Raw genomic sequence first — 12,250 nt, forward strand, 5'->3', positions numbered from 1 at the left:
AATTTACCAACATGAGTTCTGGATGCTCTTTTAAAAATGCACAATTATATCATAGAACACTATGGCTTCTACAAACTTTGAGACACTTTTGAATAGGAAACTCCTGGCTCCACAATATAAGGAAACAAGAATATTCTTTCCATAGTCATAGAGTATAAAAAACTTCACAGTCTGATTTACCTCTATCAAAGGTAAAGTGATTCACTGCTACATTTCATGGATTATTTTGATGCTCAGTAGTTCCTAAACACAAAATAAATTCCGCATGAACTCTTATCAGTTTGGGTTTTCCAAAGCAAGACACCAATACAAAATGTATTGAATTGGCTGGCAGAAGTCCATGGGCTACAGAAAAGGAATTAATTATAAACGTTTACCAACTTTATCCATTCTAATTTTACAACAGCTTTGGGTATTGAGACCTAATTGGTTTCTTGTGTCTACCCATTACAAACGTAACTCAGTCTTCTATTTTAATACTTCTCAGGGTCATTTTTTGCTGGGTATTTCATTGAGCAACGTATAAGATCATCTCTTCCAACTTCAACAACTTGTTCTTAAGATTTCATTTCGTTACAATAACGAACTTTTTCATCTTTAGCAAGCTGGGTGTATACTTGCTTTTGAGAACTAGAGAGATTTTTCCAGTTTTCACTTACAGTTTTCAGCTTTACTTGTGATGTACCATCCTTAGCTTCCTGAAGGCGTTCAGCTGTAAAAATGTTATAAGTTGAGCGAGGTCTTTTCGGTTTTCCAAGCATTGTTAACTCTCTCTTTTTTATTAACGCTTTCTTTTTTAAACGCTTCTGCGTGATTTCTTTTTCCAAAGATACCATTTGACTCGGAGGCAGTTGTTCTTGAATTCTGTTTATCTCTTCTTTGTATGCCTGCCATTCTGCCCTGTAAACATCTTTGTATATCTTTTCCTCTAAATCAGGATGTTCCCTCCGTAGCTCGGCAATTTTTAAAATTAGTTCTGAATTTTTCGCATCTGGGTTCTGAGCTTTAAATATGGGTAGCTGTTCCTTAGAAAATCGAATGTATGAAGTCATAGGCTTCTTTGGATAACCACTCATGTTGGCTGAAAAGCAACTTGGTACATTCGCAAAACTGAAGGGAGAGCGCAGTCGACGGCCACAGCCCTCGCAGAGGTCCGCTCCTGGCTTTCCCAGAGCACTCAGCACGCCCCACTGGCGCAATAGAACAACCCCAGCAATGACGACTTGAACCCTCGAGCAACCCTCCCGAATTTGCTGTCATGCCCGCCACTCAAAGATGAGGTTTTAACCCGCATCGGAATGCTTTTTATCCATGCTCTTAAGCCACTGCGCTGCAGTACGGTACACCTGTCTTCTGCAGTGGACGTTTGGAAAATACTTAAAACTGGATTATAGGGTTGGTCACTTTGAAGTACAAAATCACATGGGCTGTTGTGAAGTATAATTATATACAAGCTACATCTTAAGTATGTGTTACTGCAGGATCTCCCTGCCATGGCTTATCCCTCCCAGTCATTGAAATCATCCGCGCTTCTATGATGACATGTTCTCAGATGTGCTGTGGTGTGCGTGCTTACCTTAACATTGTTTTCAGTGTTAGTTCAGTCTGCCTTCCAAGTTTGCCCATGAAGTGAGTCGATAAGTAGGTGAGTGTGACAAGTTATACATCTTGGATGCTTAATGAAATTTTAGTGCCGCCCTTTGGCATGTTCCCCCAACAGGGTGGCCCAAAAGTTTTAGTGCAGTTTTAAGCTTTAAATATAAATACATTTTCATTGAGCACCCACCAGATTACTAGGTAGAAAATCCCAGATCACTCTACCATTTATGAGACAAGTCAAGGAGCTAAGCATTAAGGGTTGGGTCACGGGGAGTACAGGCTTTGGGATGGAACAGAGTGAAAGGGTGTAGACAAGAAAGCAGTCAGCTCCCCAGGACACGATGTAGGAGCTCCCTGACAACCATGAGTATTTTCAGTCAAGTTACCAAATTTAGAAAATGCTGAGTATCTGGATTTCTTGTAGGAAATGGCAAAGGCTCTCTGGGTTGGACACAGGACAGCCAAAATGGCAGGCACAAGTGTCCGAGAGCATGGAGGCATTGAAGTATGAGGATGTAAAAGCACGGAAATCCTCTGAAGAGTGCAGAGACATGGGCTGGAATTGGGGATGCCCCAAGCCAGTATCTGGGCTACACCATCATTAGTATGGACTCCCCTTGAATTTGTATAACAAAGTTGACCGGTCTCAGTGGCTCATGGCTTTTCTTTCTTTATTGGGTCTCAGATTCTTCATAGTAATAACTAACATGTACTGAGTGCCTTCCTTCTACGTTCTAGGCTCTTTACAAACATGCATTATTTCCTCTATCCAGGCTATCATCTGAAAGAAGGCTTCATAGCTGATGCATCTGACCTCAGAGAAGTTAAGCAACTTACCCCAGTTTCCATAGCTCATGACTCCATGCTTCTTCTCGTAAAGCACTCAGCATCACATGTCTCATTCCACAGCTGCCTTCTATTTTCAAAAGGAATTCCTGACTTGTACCTCTTTCCCCTTAATACTATGCCTAAGACCATCTCCTTATCTTGGTCAATTTTTTCTGGCATAGTGAATAGAGAGTCTTGTGCAACTGTTGTAACCCAACAGATGCAAAGAGTACAGGTAGCCTGGTTGCCACAACAGAAGGTACAAACCATCCTTAGCTCTGCCCACAGGCTCACTAAGTCGTAGGTTTCTCTTGGTGTCACTGAGACCATCTCAAGCTCCTGGAGCGTGGAAAATGCTCTTACTATTTAAAGAATAAAACAAAATCATTCGTACGTAGTATTGACATCTAGTAGGTAATTCAATAAATGGTCTTGAGTAATCAGTAATTTAGTAACTTTTATTTTTATAATGTGGGTTGTGGGGTGGAGGGGAGGAGAAATACAGAACAGTTTTTCTGTGGTTGATTCTATAAATTTGGGTGGGGAATCAGGGCAGGAGAAAAATCTATTTCCTGGACGTTGAACAAAGATTTCTGGCCAGGCCTGCCGCAGACTCATTTTAGTCCAGCCACCTTATTGTACAAATGGGCGAGTTTTGAGGCCCAGGATGAAGAAAGGATTGGCCTGAGTTCATACAGCTAGTTAGTGGGACAACGAAGTCAGTCCCTACTTTTGCAAAAAGTACTCTAGGCAGTTAAAATTCTCTTTCTACCCTGCTACCAAATGCCTGCAATTGTGATTTTTATTGCTTAATTTTTTCCAAAATGAGCTATGGCAAGAACAGGAGAGGAGCTCTGGGCAAAGATTTCCAAAATGGCATAGCAATGCAATATAGCTGAACATGGCTGAACAATCTAGGGTGAACGGTATGGCCTTTAATGCCTTTGTGTGCCTGGATTTGCCACGTGTCTGGATGGTCAGAAGATGAGAATGCAGCCGAAACCTTGTTGGTATTCAATCCTGTTTTAGCCGCACCTTCCAGTCCCAGCGCTTGCCTCAAGGTATTGGGAGAACTAGGCCATATTCCCCACTCTTTTCAGAAGGCCCTTCTCGAACTCAGCTCAGGTCGAAAGGAGCACACGTACATCAAGGCTATGAGCAATAGGCTCTCCCTGAATCCTAGTCTCAAGACTACCAGTGCCAGTGCCTAGCAGCCTGCATCTCTCCTGAAGTAGCTAACGTAGGCGCTACCAAAAGGGAGACCATTTGGTCTTCAACAAACATTTGCTGACCCATGACCCTGTGCACGTCTCCAGGCTAGGACATGAGGGTACGGAGTTGAACTGTGGCTCCCCTCGGTGAGCTCCCAGTCAAGCAGGTGAAGCAGACGTTAAACAATTTCATAGGTCGGCACAACAGAAGCACCGACAATACAACAGGCACAGTGCCACACCCCAGGGGGTGCGAAGGTGTTTAAGACCCAGTCCAGCTCTCACCACCGGAGAGACAAACAGGAAAGCAGTGACAATACCGTGTTTAACTGCTGGGAAAGAGGTCTGCTTGGGAAGATGGGGGAGCACTGAGGAGAGCGGTCTAAAGGGAGTTTTGGTCACAGAGCACTGAGAAAGTCCTGGAAAATCACCAACTGGATGGAGACAGTAACGGCTCCTGTTTTTGGCTTCCACTGGGAAATCAGCTTAGCTGCCAGCCACAGAGCCTCAAGCCAGTTTCTGGGCTCCTGGAGCAAGGACAAGGAAACCCAGGGGAAGGTTTTGCTTTACTAGTTGTGGGCACAATTGTGACGCAAACTGAAGTTTTTCTGCCCTTCTGGAGCCTCCTCTCAGGATCTGTTCCAGTTTTGATTTCTCCTTATCTGAGAGGCCTTTCCCAGAAAGAATCCTAAATGAATTCATTCTGACCTGTGAATAACTGGTAAGAGCAGTGTCTCCCAGGTTTCTCTGAGGATTACAATCACCTGGTGTCATTCCTAATTATACTGTTGATCTTGTTTTTCTCCTGGTGTGATATTGTGATTTTTAATAAGAAATATATATTTGGTTTTCTTCCCCATTTCTGGCACAGAGCTCCTAAAACTCTTGAAATATCCAAAGTGATGAGAGCAATAAAGGTGTCTGGATATTCATAACAAACCCCTTTCAACCGCATCTGAGTTTATGTTAATGCAGTGACTACTGGAAAACCCCTAAGGATGGGGACCTCCAGAGGGGAGAGGGGCTGGAGGTTGAATCAGTCACCAGTGGCCAATAATTTAGTCAATCATGCCTATGTAATGAAGCCTCTATAAAGACCCAAAAGGACAGGGTTTGGAGGGCCCTCAGGTTGGTGAACCAGAATGCTTCCGTGTGCCACCATGCCGGGCCCCAAACTCCACAAGGACAGAAGCTCTTTTGTTCAAGACCTCGCCCTATGTATCTCCTCATCTGGCCATTGGTTCATATTCTTTAATATCCTTTGTAATAAATCAGTAATCTAGTGAGGAAACTGGTGTCCTGTGTTCTGTGAGCTGCTCTAGCAAATTGATTGAATCCAAAGGAGGGGGTCATGGGGACCCCTGATTTACAGCCAATTGGTCAGAAGTACAGGTGATAACCTGGACTTGTGATTGATATCTGAAGTGGAGGGCAGTCTTGTGGGACTGAGCCCTTAACCTGTGGGATATGACACTATCTCCAGGTAGATAGTGTCAGAGTGGAGTTGAATTGTGGGTAGACAGTGCCAGAGTGGAGTTGAATTATAGGACACCCAGCCTGTGTCAGACAGTTGGTCAATGGTGTAGAAAAGCCCACACTTTAGAATTGTTGGAGCAGAATCTTACCTGGAAATTTTTATTCAATAAGTCTGGGTAGGTTCTGGAAATCTGTTGGTTTTTTTTTAGGTACAAATAATATATGAAAGCAGGGACTATTTATTCTCTGAAAATGGGCAACTCTCCTTAAAATTCTCTGCTCGTTTTCTACACCTTCATGAAGTTGCAGGCTTTGTAAAATGAAGAGGCTAATGCAGCTGGGCTCACAAATCAGACATACATGTGCTGAAGCCCCAGCGAGGTCTGAACTAGAAGAAAAGATACTTCCTGAAGCGCATAGCAAAGGGGATCAGAAAATTGTCCAAGCTCTGAATATCAGAATAGTTCTGAATTTGTGGCTTTCTTTTGTGGACATCATGGAAATCTGTTTTTAACAAGGGCTCTGTGAACAAAGGAGAACAAAGAGCGTTGCTCACCACCCAGTTCTACAAGGGTTAAGTTGTAACCCACTGCATTTGCTGATGGACAGTGTACTCTGAGTGGAATTCAGGATGAAAAACAGGAGGAGGCACTCTGTGCTTTGGACAAGGCCCCATGCATAGTTAGATGCATATCTCAGGAAGAATTTCAATGACCCCAGATTCTTGCATCTTCTAATACATAGGAAAGCACAGTTAAAATCATTGACTTGAGGTATCTGTTCTTTGTGAATAGCAATAATCTTTTACCAAGAATGTATGCTTGACTGTGCATATTTCCTAGCCGAAAGTGGATAAACTGGCTTCTCCCCTACCTCTTTGGAGCAGTTTCCTCAGAGCTAGCTGAATGGCTGCCTCCTGGGCTATAGTCCTCAGCAAGACCCCAAATAAAACTTAAACTCACACCTCTTATATTGTGTGTCTTTCTTTAAGTCAACAGTTACAGGTAATTCTTCAGGCAAATTTGGGAAACCATGATTTAAAGCATTATCCCCAGGGATTCACAATAAAGGCTTTGATTTCTAATGTGGAATCTCAAACACACATACCTAAGTGGTAGAGTGTAAAGGTTTTAAAAACGTAATAATAAAACAGACCTTACACTGGAAAAGCGTCCTACAGTTACATTTTCACCTATACTATAAATATTACTACATCAGAACCTCCTAACAGCCCAGTAAACTGGGTAGGACAAGGATTCTTGTCTCCATTTTATGGATGAGGAAACTGCGCCAGAGTGTATCTTGTAATGTAATCGGAGAGCAAACAATATGCATTAAATTGTGCGAGAAGAACACAAAGCAAGATGCCTACTTTTGTAAAAGGATACCTTATAACACAGTTTACAAGGTCTGAAGGGATGTGGATGGAGCCCAAGGGCAGCCTGAAGCAAATAGAAGTCTGAAGCTTCCCAAAAGCAGGAGATAACAACTGCATTTGGAAACTCAGTTATTTTCTATGGCACCGTGAAATCTTTCTACACTGGATTGTCATGTGAACTATACCAGTAATATCTTCCACGACCACATATCGTACCACAAACCAGTCTGACTTGCAAGGGAAGTACAAGCTTTGGTCCTTTTGCAATGCTCTGCTGACTAACGACTTTGTGTTTCACGTGGCTGGGTCAAGATGGAGATGTCCTAGTGAAGGGAAGGTGGTGATTATATGAGGTTTTGCCTAGGATTCTTTCTGGGCCTCCTTAGGGCTTCAGATGCAGTGAAGTTGAAGGATTTCGTTCATTTCATCCAATTGTATGTCTCTTCTGGATCAGGCATTCTGCTGCTAGCTATGGATGGGTTTTGAGAAATTCTTAGCCTAGGCAGGAGAGAAAGGAAGACATATACATGACTAGTGATTACCTAAGTCAGGAAGAATTGCAAAGCAGAAAAAGTAACATTCTGTGATGGTGGTGCAGGAGTGAATGGTTCTCATGGACGATCCTGGAGGGTTTACCGGAGGAAGTGACATTTCTACTGGGCCTTGAAAGACAGAAGGGCATCATAAACTGTGGGAATCTGTGAGCAAAGGCATCCGAAGCCTGAGCCCATGGGAGATCTACTGGCAGCCCATTGCTCAGGTGGGACAACTGGGGGAAATTCTTTGGGCCTTATACTTGTGGGGAGGGGACCTGGAGTGGCTGTACCTTACTCTCCTTAATGGACATGATTAAAATTTAATTCTGAAAATTCTCTTTAATGGCACTCAAGGGGCCTATGAGCATTACTGACAGTGTGGCCTCCTCTCAAGGGGGAGTATTTTGGGCAGCCAGCGCTGGTTGAGTTGTCCCAGGCCCCACTGTCTTCCATGGATGGCCAGTTGATGGGCTCAGGTGTTGGGTTATCAGAAAAGGGTTGCAGAGGACCTCATATAAAATGCTAAGGGGTTGTAGATACTGCTGAGACAGTGAAAGGTTTTAAGCAGAAGAGTAACTTGTCACGTATACATCTTAAATCTCTCTGATTGCTGTCTGGGAGATGGTATAGACAAAGACAAGAGTAGAAGGAGAGAGTCCAATCAGGAGGCTACTGCAAAAGTCCAAGCAAAAAATCATGGGGCCTAAACAGAGCCTGTAGCACTGAGGATGGCGTGGAGAAAGAGGGGGTTAATAAGACATCTCAGAGGCAGAATCAACTAGCCACTGTCCTCATTCTGTGTGTGTGTGTGTGTGTGTGTGTGTGTGTGTGTGTGTGTATAGGGGAATAGGACGAGGGAGGAGGGAAGGGTCACTGCCTAACAAGTGCAATGAGAGATGGCCCTCTGTAAGAGTCCCCTCTCTCTTCAAGGGGCGGCAGGAAGGGAGAGGAGGGGCAGGTCAGAGACAGCAGGGAGAAATCCAGAGGCCAGGTGGCAGTAAGGAAGCCCCGCCCCCGGATCCGGCCCCGCCTCCGACTCCACCTCTTCTCCCTCTTCCCACCCACCCCGCAACCGCAGCTCATCCTCCAGGGCGGAGAGAGGTGGCATTTGAGTCCTCCGGTATCCCAGCAGGCAGTGCAGCCTAGAGATGCTGACAAAGGACTGGAGGGAGCAGTCGCAGCTGCTTTCCGAGGAACCGGTGTTGCCGAGGTGAGAGTCCCCCACCGTCCCGTCACCCACTTCCTCCGACTTCGGGAAGACGTGGAAGTTGCGTTGCCAAGAGACCCCGCGGAAAGAATGAGCTGTACCTAAACCCCGAGCTTGGCTCTGTGACTGACAGCCGGGCTCCGTGGCGCCGGGACGCGGGTGGGAGGTGGGGGGAAGGCAGATGGAGTCCTTTCTGCCCCATCTCTGACTGTCAGTTGCCCCGCCGCCCGCGGATCTCCGCCCCCGGATGGGGCTGGCGCGTGTGTGTTTCGCTTTTGCCAGGGCGGAGGCAGCTGGCTTTGGATCCTCCCGGTGCCTGCCCGACAGAGTTCGGTTGCCCCGGGGATGCGACTCCAGGGACAACTCTTTGGCGGATGTTTCGAGGAGGGCTGGGGGAGGGAGGTCGACTCCCTGTTCGGGATGACACTGTCCTCGTCCTTCCTCCAGTCCAGCCGGTCCCCGCGGCGAGCGATTGGAAGGAAATCGGCGGGGCTGGAGCGAGGCGTCCCGGGATGGCTGGAGGGCAATGAAAGCGGGTTGGAGAGGCTGGGAGTGAGAGCAAACGCCTTCTTGAAATGATTGGCGGGGGATGTAAGGGGTACGTGGCCTGTGTCTTCCCCCTTCCTGGACCTCCGTACGGATCCTGATGGTTGCACCAGCTGCTGGGCTGTAAACAGGCTCACATGACCGGTTTCACATGGAGCCGGCCGGTGTGGGGACGAGGGCTGGAAAGGCTGGGCCCCAGCCTGGTGGAGCTGAAGTCCTAGGATGGATCGTTTGATACTCCCTCCTCAGCCTTCCAGCCCTTCGTCAGTGCTCTGTGGTGTCCCCTCTGGGTAAAGTAACTGACATCTGTCCTCTCCGGATTGAAGTAGCATTTCTGCCCCAGTAGACTCGAAAAGACCTCACTTCGGGGAGCGAGAGGGAAAATGTTAAGTGAAAAAGGTCCCGGATTTTTTTTTTTACCTTTGAGGGAACTAAGAGGACGGAAACCTGAAACTTTGGATCTTGCCTAAAAAGCAGTCCTGTACTTTTGGAATGCATTGTGTTCTTAATGTGAATTCCAGACAAAAAGGGGAAAATCTACTTCTTCAGGCAGGGCGCACATGGGATTTAATATATTCTTGATGGTGAAAATCTTGTCCACTTGTTTCCTGTAAGTGCTGGGAAATCTCTGCCGAGAAAATATCATATACAGGATATTAAATAGGGAGTGTACACCAACTTTTAGATTGCACGTATATTTGGTTATAAAGCAGTGGGAAGTTTGGAAAACAGGAAACGGGGCCAAATGTGCCTTTCAAGTTGTTCACGTCTACATATCCAAACAGGATTCGAGATTAAACTAGATTCTGAAGCATTTCTAGAACTCTCAAAATAAGAGGTTTACTCAAATACCAGGATATTTGAAAATTTGGAATTCCCTTTATTTGGATTTCCTTTATTTATAGAATATAATTAAATGCAATGGACAATATTCAGTACAGAGTTACCATGTTATAGGCAAAGATAGAAAATAGAACAACGTTTATAACATAATGCATGTTTCTCCCCTTAAATCGTTCATGCACATTTTCTTCCTAAATTTTTTATTTTCAATTTTTTTTCTCATGGACCTTTTACATATAAGTCCAATTTCTGAAAAGCAGAAAACAAGAAACTGCAAGAAGAGCTTCCCATTCCTCTAATAGCCCGATGAAGTAATTTGTTATTCTTTTTCTGATTTTAAAAAGTTTAAGACGGAAAATAATTTAAAATCTTGCCTGAAACTTAGATTATTAGTGTTCTGAATCTTGTTTGGCCACCTTGTAGCATTCTGGAGAATCTTGCCCTACAATAAATAGATTAAGTGATTTACTCTTTGAGGCCCTCCATTTCCTCATGTGTAATATGAAAGTTTTGTTTTAATCTCCAGAGCCCCTAATAGCTCTCAGATTCCATAAAGTGGTGCAGTTTTTGATTGGGCACTATTCTTGGATAAAATAAGCTGGTCAAATAAGGCAAGATGTTGGTATCAACTAAAAGGAACATGCAGCAAGTAACAAGAAGTACCCAGAATCCTAATAGAAATAGGAACTGCATCCTGCAAAATTCTTATTAGGTAAATTAACCGTATAGGTTGACCTGTACCTGTCTCTCCTCTCTATCAGGGAATTGAAGATTGCCTCCGCTAAACATTATAAATAACAGTTCCATCTGACTTTCTTGGTCTTCAGGGCATAGTACAAAGTCTGATTCTTTCACTCATTCCAGCTTCTTCCTGAATTAAGTGGGCTATGTGATCAGTGATGAAATTTGAATAAAAAGACAGCTCTAGCAGGGTCTCACCTTGGCAGTACCTTGATTAGATCACCAGAACCAGTATCTGGTTTTCAGCTTTTCAGGGTTCAAAATTACATTTTGCCAGCACATGTAGAAACTATCAGTCAGCCTCAGGGATTGATCCATACTAACCAAACTCACAAGAGATTTCTATGTTAATATGAATAGCAGTTTATTAATAAAGGGAGACGTAGAACTGCCAAGCAGACCAGAGATTCATGTACAAGCCAGGGCACCCTTTGGTCTTGACACTGTGGGAACACATAGAAATTGCTCTTGACCTCCCCTTTTTTCTAGGGTCTGTGTGGACCACTTCTTAAAACACTTAGTAGCTGATACAGTTGACAAAATTATAGCTTGCTTTTATATAAAAACCATTTTGGTTATACATTTGTATGGATATACCCTAGTCACCTGATTGAACTTGAGCCACCTGAAAAACATCTCTGAAATCTGTTTCCTCTCCATTCCTCCTGCCTTAGTGTAGGCCCTCATCTCTCCATGCCACATTCATTCAATATTTATTTATTTTTTACTGTAACCACTTTGGGGGTCAGGCCCTTTGCTTGACTAGTCAATGGCAACCAGTTTCCTACTTCAGATCATATCCAGTCAATTCCCTGCTTCAAATCCTTCTGAGGTTTCCCTTGGCCTGCAGCAGTGCTTCTCAAAGCATGGCATGCATCAGAATCATTTGCAGGGCTTATTAAAACACAGATGGCTGGGCCCCAACCCCAGAATTTCTGATTCAGTAGGTCTGGGGGGAACCCAAGAATCTGCATTTCTAGCAAGTTTCCAGGTGAAGCTGCTGCTGCTAGTCTGGTACGACATTTTGAGAAACACTCTCAAACTTGGCTTACAAGATTTTCACCATCTGCCTCCAGCTTACCTTTCCAGCCTTCTCTCTTGCCGCTCCCCATACGTGCTATTTTTTAACCGTAAGCAATGCCAAAGCTCATTTTAAGAGTCCCTTTCATGCCTCCACACATACTCTTCCTTGGAATTCACCCCCGTCTCCCTCCACTCCTACTGCAAAGCCCTATTTAAGGCAGACTGTCACTTTCTTTATGCTCCCAGAGCGTTTTGTATCTATCAGCATTTTAACACTTGTCACATCTTATCCTAATTACTATGTATATCCGTTTTTCCTGCTAGACTCATTTTGGAGGGCTGAGACCATGATTTCATCTTTTCTTCATATTCTTTAGCACAGTGCCTGGTATATAATAAGTGCTCAGTAAATGTTTGTTGAAATAATTTGTGATTCTATAACTTCTGAGAGTGCTCTATGTAGCAACATATGTATTTCATATAATGAGTTAATATAGATTTTGAGAATTGCACATACATCATGAAATAACTGAAGACATTGGGATAGAATAAAACAAGGGTTGGAAAGAACTAGTTTGAAAGAAATGTTTTAAAAAAGGCATTATTGGAGAGCATCCTTATTTCTTTTATTTCTTTATTTCTTTCTTTATTGGTCACGCTGCGTGGCATGCGGGATCTTAGTCCCCAACCAGGTATTAAACCCATGTCCCCTGCTGTAGAAGCTCAGAGTCCTAACCACTGGACTGCCAGGGAATGCCCCATCCTTATTTCTTTTAAACCTTAAAAGGTACACTCCTAAAAAAAAAAAAAAAAAAAAAAAAAAAAAAAAAACCCCTTAATTTTTTAATTTTAAAAATTAAAA

The 12,250-nt window shown here is 43.9% G+C and overlaps 1 protein-coding gene and 1 pseudogene across 2 annotated transcripts in view; one reads left to right on the top strand and one right to left on the bottom strand.

Annotated features, from left to right (window-relative positions):
* Window positions 1-473: 473 nt before the first annotated feature.
* Window positions 474-2,448, bottom strand: LOC112400695 (transcription factor A, mitochondrial pseudogene; annotated as a pseudogene).
* Window positions 2,449-8,100: 5,652 nt separating this feature from the next.
* The window catches only part of MOSPD1 (motile sperm domain containing 1), a 21,754-nt gene continuing 17,604 nt past the window's right edge, over window positions 8,101-12,250 (top strand). For both annotated transcript variants that reach the window (XM_024746582.1, XM_024746583.1), the window contains exon 1: window positions 8,101-8,238. The gene's annotated coding sequence lies outside the window, so the exon portion shown is untranslated. The remainder of the gene's footprint in view (window positions 8,239-12,250) is intronic.

The sequence above is a fragment of the Neophocaena asiaeorientalis genome, unplaced genomic scaffold (genome assembly GCF_003031525.2).
Source record: "Neophocaena asiaeorientalis asiaeorientalis breed wild unplaced genomic scaffold, Neophocaena_asiaeorientalis_V1.1 scaffold1019, whole genome shotgun sequence".
In the NCBI taxonomy this organism is placed as follows: Eukaryota; Metazoa; Chordata; class Mammalia; order Artiodactyla; family Phocoenidae; genus Neophocaena; species Neophocaena asiaeorientalis.